Raw genomic sequence first — 7,518 nt, forward strand, 5'->3', positions numbered from 1 at the left:
ACACTCTAAAAGGTTGCAGCCACTGAGGTACCAAAGGATCAATCAGGCTAGAATCCCAACCCTGTGTTAGAGCCCCATGCCTTTTTGTTTGCCTATGTCTGACTGTTTCCTTTGTTAGGATTGGCTGATAGGAGTTGGTCCTTGGATGAGTATAGGAAAACTTTCTGGAACCAGGATTAATGGGGGAGTGTGCAGTCCTCTGACCCAGGAGGTAAAAGCCATCACTCCCTGACTAGAGAGCTTGCCTTACAGAGCTGTCGGGAGCTTTCACCTGTGCCTAATATAATTACCTGGTGGTATTGATAAAGGTGGGTATTCTTAATGAAACCAGCCCAGATTACCTTGTTGGGGTGAGAGGGTAAAGGGGAAATGAGGGAGCATGAAGCAGGTAAGTTTCCACCCCAGAACATGGCCCGTGTCTGGGTTAAAGGAATTTCATACAATTGGACATTTTGGGTTTTTCTCACAGAGAGTTTTAACCCTCTTTTGCATGAGCCAAACTAGCAGGGAGTTAACATTGAAATACTTTTCAGTGTGTGTGTGTGTGTGTGTTGTGTGTGTGTGTGTGTGTATGAAAGTTTCCTGGAGGAACAATCATTGGTGGTGATGCTAAAGGCCACATGCTATATGGAGGTCTTGGGAAGAAAGTATTCTACCTGGAAATTTCCCAGTAGCTGAGCTGAGCTTCTCTTTGATTTCTGCTGGGGAGGTAAAATGTTTCGATCATCTACGTGGAAGGTTAAACCCCAACATGCCCACAAAGGAAGTCAGGGCTTGGGTGTTTCAACCTGTATACTCCTGAATTCATCTCTCAAATTCAGCTCTGAGTCTCAGACAGCCTCCTCACTTTGGTTTCTTCAAGGTGATCCTGTCATTTCCTCCACCTGCCTCCCAATAAGGTAAGTTTATCCAGGTGGTACGTGAGACAGAGCCTGGGCTCTCCCAGGCCCCTCTGCAATAGGCACGCCTGTCCTCAGCACTCGGGGGCAAACTCTTAGGAGCCTCTGACCACCGTGGCTGCAGTCTCGGAACTGCCAGGACAGATTTCTTGGCAGACAGGCAGCACGCGTGACGTTTAGGCTACAGTGCTTGGCAACCACCTTTAATGGAAACCTTTTCAGTGTTCCGTAAGGGAAACTTCACGTCCAAGCTGGTCATCTTTGATACTCTCCATTCTCCTTTGTTTATTCTCCAGGGAATTCTTTTTTTTGATTTTTAAGTGAATGGTATATATATATTTTTTTGGCTACATTGGGTGTTGGTTGCTGCGCGTGGGCTTTTCTCTAGTTGCGGCGAGTGGGGCTACTCTTCCTTGTGGTGCGTGGGCTTTTATGAGTGCCTGAGGGAAGGCCATTTTCTAGAGATTTGCAGTCCATAGACTGTTCTCAGCTCTTGGGTTTGAAACCTGGAATATTGACTAAGACTTTGACTTAGGGGTTCCTTGTTTTCGTCCTTTCTCTCCCCAAACATCCATTCTCGGGTGGGGGCAGCTAACCCCTCAGAAGAGGCACTATGTGGGGTGTGGTTGGCAGGGCAAGTGGCCCGTGTGACCCGGTGCTGCCTACAAAGGAACAGAGGGTGCTCGTAGCCACAGATTGGCAAGTCCTGGTGCTTTCCTTCATCTCCCATGAAAGCCCAGGTTTTCCAGGTGCAGCCAGCATTGCAGCATCTCACAGACCTCGAGTCTCTGATAAGACTGCTGATTGGTGTGAGGCCCCAACCATAAAGGCTGGGCAGAAGCAGCAGGCGATAGGGAAGATGCAAGCAATGTTTAACAAAGACCTAGAAGAATTAACGAACAGACACCTAGAAGAATTAAAGAATTAAAGAACAAACAGAGATGAACAATGCAATAACTGAAATGAAAAGTACACTGGAAGGAATCAATAGCAGAATAACTGAGGCAGAAGAACAGATAAGTGACCTAGAAGACAGAATGCTGGAATTCACAGCTATGGAACAGATTAAAGAGAAAAGAATTGAAGACAGTCTGAGAGACCTCTGGGAAAACATTAAATGCAACAACATTCGCATTATAGGGGTCCCAGAAAGAGAAGAGAGAGAGAAAGGATCCGAGAAAATATTTGAAGAGATTATAGTCCAAAACTTCCCTAACATGGGAAAGAAAATGGCCACCCAAGTCCAGGAAGCACAGAGAGTCCCAGGCAGAATAAACCCAAGGAGAAACATGCTGAGACACATAGTAATCAGTGACAAAAATTAAAGACAGAAAAATTATTGAAAGCAATAAGGGAAAAATGACAACATACAAGGGAACTCCCATAAGGTTAACAGTTGATTTCTCTGCAGAAACTCCACAAGCCAGAAGGGAGTGGCATGATATATTTCAAGTGATGAAAGGGAAGAACCTACAACCAAGATTGCTCTACAACCAAGATTGCTCTACCGGGTAAGGATCTCATTCAGATTTGATGGAGAAATCAAAAGCTTTACAGACAAGGAAAAGCTAAGAGAATTCAGCACCACCAAACCAGCTCTACAACAAATGCTAAAGGAACTTCTCTAAGTAGGAAACACAAGAAGAAAAGGATCTACAAAAACAAACCCATAACAATTAAGAAAATGGTAATAGGAACATACATGTTAATAATTACCTTAAATGTGAATGGATTAAATGCTCCAACCAAAAGACAGGCTCACTGAATGGATACAAAACAAGACCAATATATATGCTGTCTATAAGAGACTCACTTCAGACCTAGGGACATATTCAGACTGAAAGTGAGAGGATGGAAAAAGATATTCCATGCAAAGGGAAATCAAAAGAAAGCTGGAGGGCTTCCCTGGTGGCACAGTGGTTGGGAGTCCTCCTGCCGATGCAGGGGCACGTGGGTTCGTGCCCCGGTTCAGGAGGATCCCGCATGCCATGGAGCGGCTGGGCCCGTGAGCCATGGCTGCTGGGCCTGCGTGTCCGGAGCCTGTGCTCCATGGTGGGAGAGGCCACAGCAGTGAGAGGCCCATGTACCACGAAAAAAAAAAAAAACTGGAGTAGCAATACTCATATCAGATAAAATAGGAATATTAAAATAAAGAATATTACAAGAGACAGGAAGGACACTACATAATGATCAAGGGATCAATCCAAGAAGAAGATATAACAATTATAGATATATATGCACCCAACATAGGGGCACCTAAGTACATAAGGCAACTGCTAATAGCTGCTAATAAAGAGGAAATCGACAGTAACACAATAATAGTGGGGGACTTTAATACCTCACACCAATGGACAGATCATCCAGATAGAAAATTAATAAGGAAACAGAAGCTTTAAATGACACAATAGACCAGATAGATTTAATTAATATTTATAGGTCATTCCATCCAATAACAGCAGATTACATTTTCTTCTCAAGTGCACGTGGAACATTCTCCAGCATAGATGGCATCTTGGGTCACAAATCAAGCCTCGGTAAATTTAAGAAAATTGAAATCATATCAAGCAACTTTTCTGACCACAATGCTATGAGATTAGAAATCAGTTACAGGGGAAAAAACGAAAAACACAGACACATGGAGGCTAAACAATACATTACTAAATAACCAAGAGATCACTGGAGAAATCAAAGAGGAAATCAAAAAATAGCTAGAGACAAATTACAATGAAAACACGATGATCCAAAACCTATGGGAGTTGTGACTGGTTGGGTCAGTTGGTTAGAGCATGGTGCTAATAACGCCAAGGTCATGGGTTCGATCCCCGTATGGGCTATGGGTGCTTTTACTCCTTACCACCCAAGGTGGTTACACGTCTCTAGCTGAGACTTGGAAGGCACAGGTTACTTAAAGAAAAAAAAAATCAACATGTCAAAACCTATGGGATGCATCAAAAGCTGTTCTAAGAGGGAAGTTTATAGCAATACAATCCTAACTCAAGAAACAAAAATCTCAAATCAACAATCTAAACTTACACTTAAAGGAACTACAGAAAGAAGAACAAAACCCAAAGTTAGTAGAAGGAAAGAAATCATAAAGATCAGAGCAGAAATAAGTGAAATAGAAACAAAGAAAAGAATAACAAAGATCAATAAAACTAAAAGCTGGTTCTTTGAGAAGATAAACAAAATTGATAAACTTTTAGCCAGACTCATGAAGGAAAACAGGGAGAGGGCTCAAATCAATAAAATCAGAAGTGAAAAAGGAGAAGTTACAATGGACATTGCAGAAATACCAACCATCCTAAGAGACTACTACAAGCAACCCTATGCCGATCAAATGGTCAACCTGGAAGAAACGGACAAATTCTTAGAAAGGTATAACCTTCCAAGACTGAACCTGGAAGAAACAGAAAATATGAACAGACCAATCACAAGAAATGAAATTGAAACTGATTAAAAATCTTCCAACGAACAAAAGTCTAAGACCAGATGGCTTCACAGGTGAATTCTATCAAACATTTAGAGAAGAGCTAACACCCATCCTTCTCAAACTCTTCCAAAATATAGCAGAGGGAGGAACACTCCCAAACTCATTCTACGAGGCCACCATCACCCTGATATCAAAACCAGACAAAGATACTACAAAAAAAGAAAATTACAGACCAATATTTCTGATGAATATAGATGCAAAAATCCTCAAAATACTAGCAAACAGAATCCAACAACACATTAAAAGGATCATACACCCATGATCAAGTGGGGTTTATCCCAGAGATGCAAGGATTCTTCAGTATATGCAAACCAATCAATGTGATACACCATATTAACAAACTGAAGAATAAAAACCATATGATTGGGCTTCCCTGGTGGCACAGTGGTTGAGAGGCTGCCTGTTGATGCAGGGGACACGGGATCGTGCCCTGGTCCGGGAAGATCCCACATGCCGCGGAGCTGCTGGGCCCGCCTGTGAACCATGGCTGCTGAGCCTGCGCGTCCGGAGCCCATGCTCCACAACGGGAGAGGCCACAGCAGTGAGAGGCCCGTGTACTGCCAAAAAAAAAAAAAAAATCAAAAGATGGGCAGAAGACCTAAAGAGACATTTCTCCAAAGAAGACATACAGATGGCCAAGAAGCATATGAAAAGCTGTTCAACATCACTAATTACTAGAGAAATGCAAATCAAAACTACAATGAGGTGTCACCGCACACCAGGTACAATGGACATCATCAGAAAATCTACAAACAACAAATGCTGGAGAGGGTGTGGAGAAAAGGGGACCCTCCTGCACTGTTGGTAGGAATGTAAATTGATACAGCCATTATGGAGAACAGTATGGAGGTTCCTCAAAAATCTAAAAATAGAATTACCATATGACCCAGCAATCCCACTACTGGGCATATACCCAGAGAAAACCATAATTCAAAAAGACATATGCACTCCAATGTTCATTGCAGCACTATTTACAATAGCCAGGTCATGGAAGAAACCTAAATACCCATCAACAGACGAATGGATAAAGAAGATGTGGTACATATATACAATGGAATATTACTCAGCCACAAAAAGGAACGAAATTGGGTCATTTGCAGAGACGTGGATGGATCTAGAGACTGTCATACAGAGTGAAGTAAGTCAGAAAGAGAAAAACAAATATCACATATTAACACATACATGTGGAACCTATGAAAATGGTACAGATGAACTGGTTTGCAGGGCAGAAATAGAGACACAGATGTGGAGAACAAACGTATGGACACTAAGGGGTGAAAGTGTGTGTGGGGATGAATTGGGAGATTGGGATTGACATGTATACACTAATATGTGTAAAATAGATAACTAATAAGAACCTGCTGTATAAAAGATAAAATTTAAAAATTTAAAAAACAAAACACAGCTCTCTATATGCCTGAATGCCCTGTTCCCTTGTTGGGAGATCTACAAACAGAATTAAATGACTTTCTCACCAGAAAAAGTAGGCCTTAGAGAACTCCCAGATCAAGCGTACGCCCTGCAAACTGTGCAGGAGACAAGCCTCAACCAGAAGGTCCTGAACAAATTCTACAAAAGGTTAAGAGTGGATGTTTGGGCTGATGCGAGGCAGGAAGTGCTAAGAGGGCTGACCCAGTAGTGGTAAAATTCTGTCTAGATGCCAAGGCTCCAAATGTAAAGCAATACCCTTTAAAGAGGCATGTGAGGGAAGATACAAAGTCTCTGATAACCACCTTTCTTAAGCGCCAATTAAACTGACCTTGTCAGATACAAAAAAAACTGGTACTGGAAATTATCGTTTTGTACGGGATTTGTGAGTCACTAACCAAGTTGTAGATATGTACATCTGGTAGTACCAAATCCTTACACTTTGCGTACAACTTTATTTGGAGACTTTTGCTGGTTTACAGTTCTGGACTTAAAAGCTGCCTCTTACTGCATATCCCTAAGTCCTGAGTCCCAGGAACTGTTTGCCTTTGAATGGGACAATCCGGAGATAATATATAACAACTGTATTGTTGGATGGTACTCCCACAGGATTTAAGAATGCCTCCACCATCTTCAGGGAAGTCTTATCCAAGGACTTAAGTGATCTCCCATTAAATGAGGGAGTCTTACTGTGATATACTAATTACTAATAAAAATAAGGGAGCCTCAGACCAAAATACAATCCTCACTTTAAAGTTGCTGGCAGACCGGGGATATAAAGCGTCCAAGGGAAAATTGCAAATCTCTCAACCAAGTGTAAAATACCTAGGATTTGAGTTATCACAAAGACGGAGGCCTTCGGCTTGGAGGGGACCAAAGTGCAACTTATTCAGTCCTCCCGAATCCAGGTTCATCTGACCCCAGCTGCCTCCACCCTGCCGCCTAAGTTGGACCCCAACAATACCAAAGTTGTATACCCGAGGTGTGTCAGTGGGGAAGTTTGTGCCACATCTGCCCTGGCCCCCAAGATCTGCCCCTGGGTCTATCTGCAAAAAAAGGTTGGTGAGGACATCGCCAAGGCAACTGGTGATTGGAAGGGTCTGAGGAGTACAGTGAAACACCAGACAGACCCAGATGGATGTGGTACCTTCTGCCTCTGCCCTGATCATCAAAGCCCTAAGGGAACCACCAAGAGATAGAAAAAAGCAGAAAAACATTAAGCACAGTGGAAACATCACTTTTGATTGTCAACATTGCCTGATAGATGCATCATCAATCTTTAGCTAGAGAACTCTCTGGAACCATTAAAGATATCCCGGGGACTGCCCAGTCTGTGGGCTGCAATGATGATGGCTGCCACCCTCACGACATCATAGATGACATCAACAGTGATGTGGTGGAATGCCCAGCTAGTTAAGAACTGCAAGGAGAAATAATTTAATAATGGGATATTTGATAACCATTTAAAAAAAAAATTTAGGGCTTCCCTGGTGGCGCAGTGGTTGAGAGTCTGCCTGCCAATGCAGCGGACACGGGTTCGAGCCCTGGTCCGGGAAGATCCCACATGCCACAGAGCAACTGGGCCCATGAGCCACAACTACTGAGCCTGTGCGTCTGGAGCCTGTGCTCCGCAGCAAGAGAGGCCGCGACGGTGAGAGGCCTGCGCACTGCGATGAAGAGTGGCCCCCGCTTGCCACAACT

General features: G+C 43.1%; 1 non-coding gene and 1 pseudogene across 1 annotated transcript; both read left to right on the forward strand.

Moving 5' to 3' along the window:
* The first annotated feature begins 369 nt into the window (after nucleotides 1-369).
* LOC113606769 (60S ribosomal protein L12 pseudogene) lies at nucleotides 370-7,246 on the forward strand (annotated as a pseudogene).
* On the forward strand, nucleotides 3,660-3,733 carry TRNAI-AAU (transfer RNA isoleucine (anticodon AAU)). The gene has a single exon. It is a non-coding gene; the product is annotated as a tRNA-Ile (tRNA).
* Nucleotides 7,247-7,518: the final 272 nt, after the last annotated feature.

The sequence above is a fragment of the Aethalodelphis obliquidens genome, unplaced genomic scaffold (assembly GCF_003676395.1).
Source record: "Aethalodelphis obliquidens isolate GAN/ISIS:26980383/991018 unplaced genomic scaffold, ASM367639v1 scaffold45, whole genome shotgun sequence".
Taxonomy (NCBI): Eukaryota; Metazoa; Chordata; class Mammalia; order Artiodactyla; family Delphinidae; genus Aethalodelphis; species Aethalodelphis obliquidens.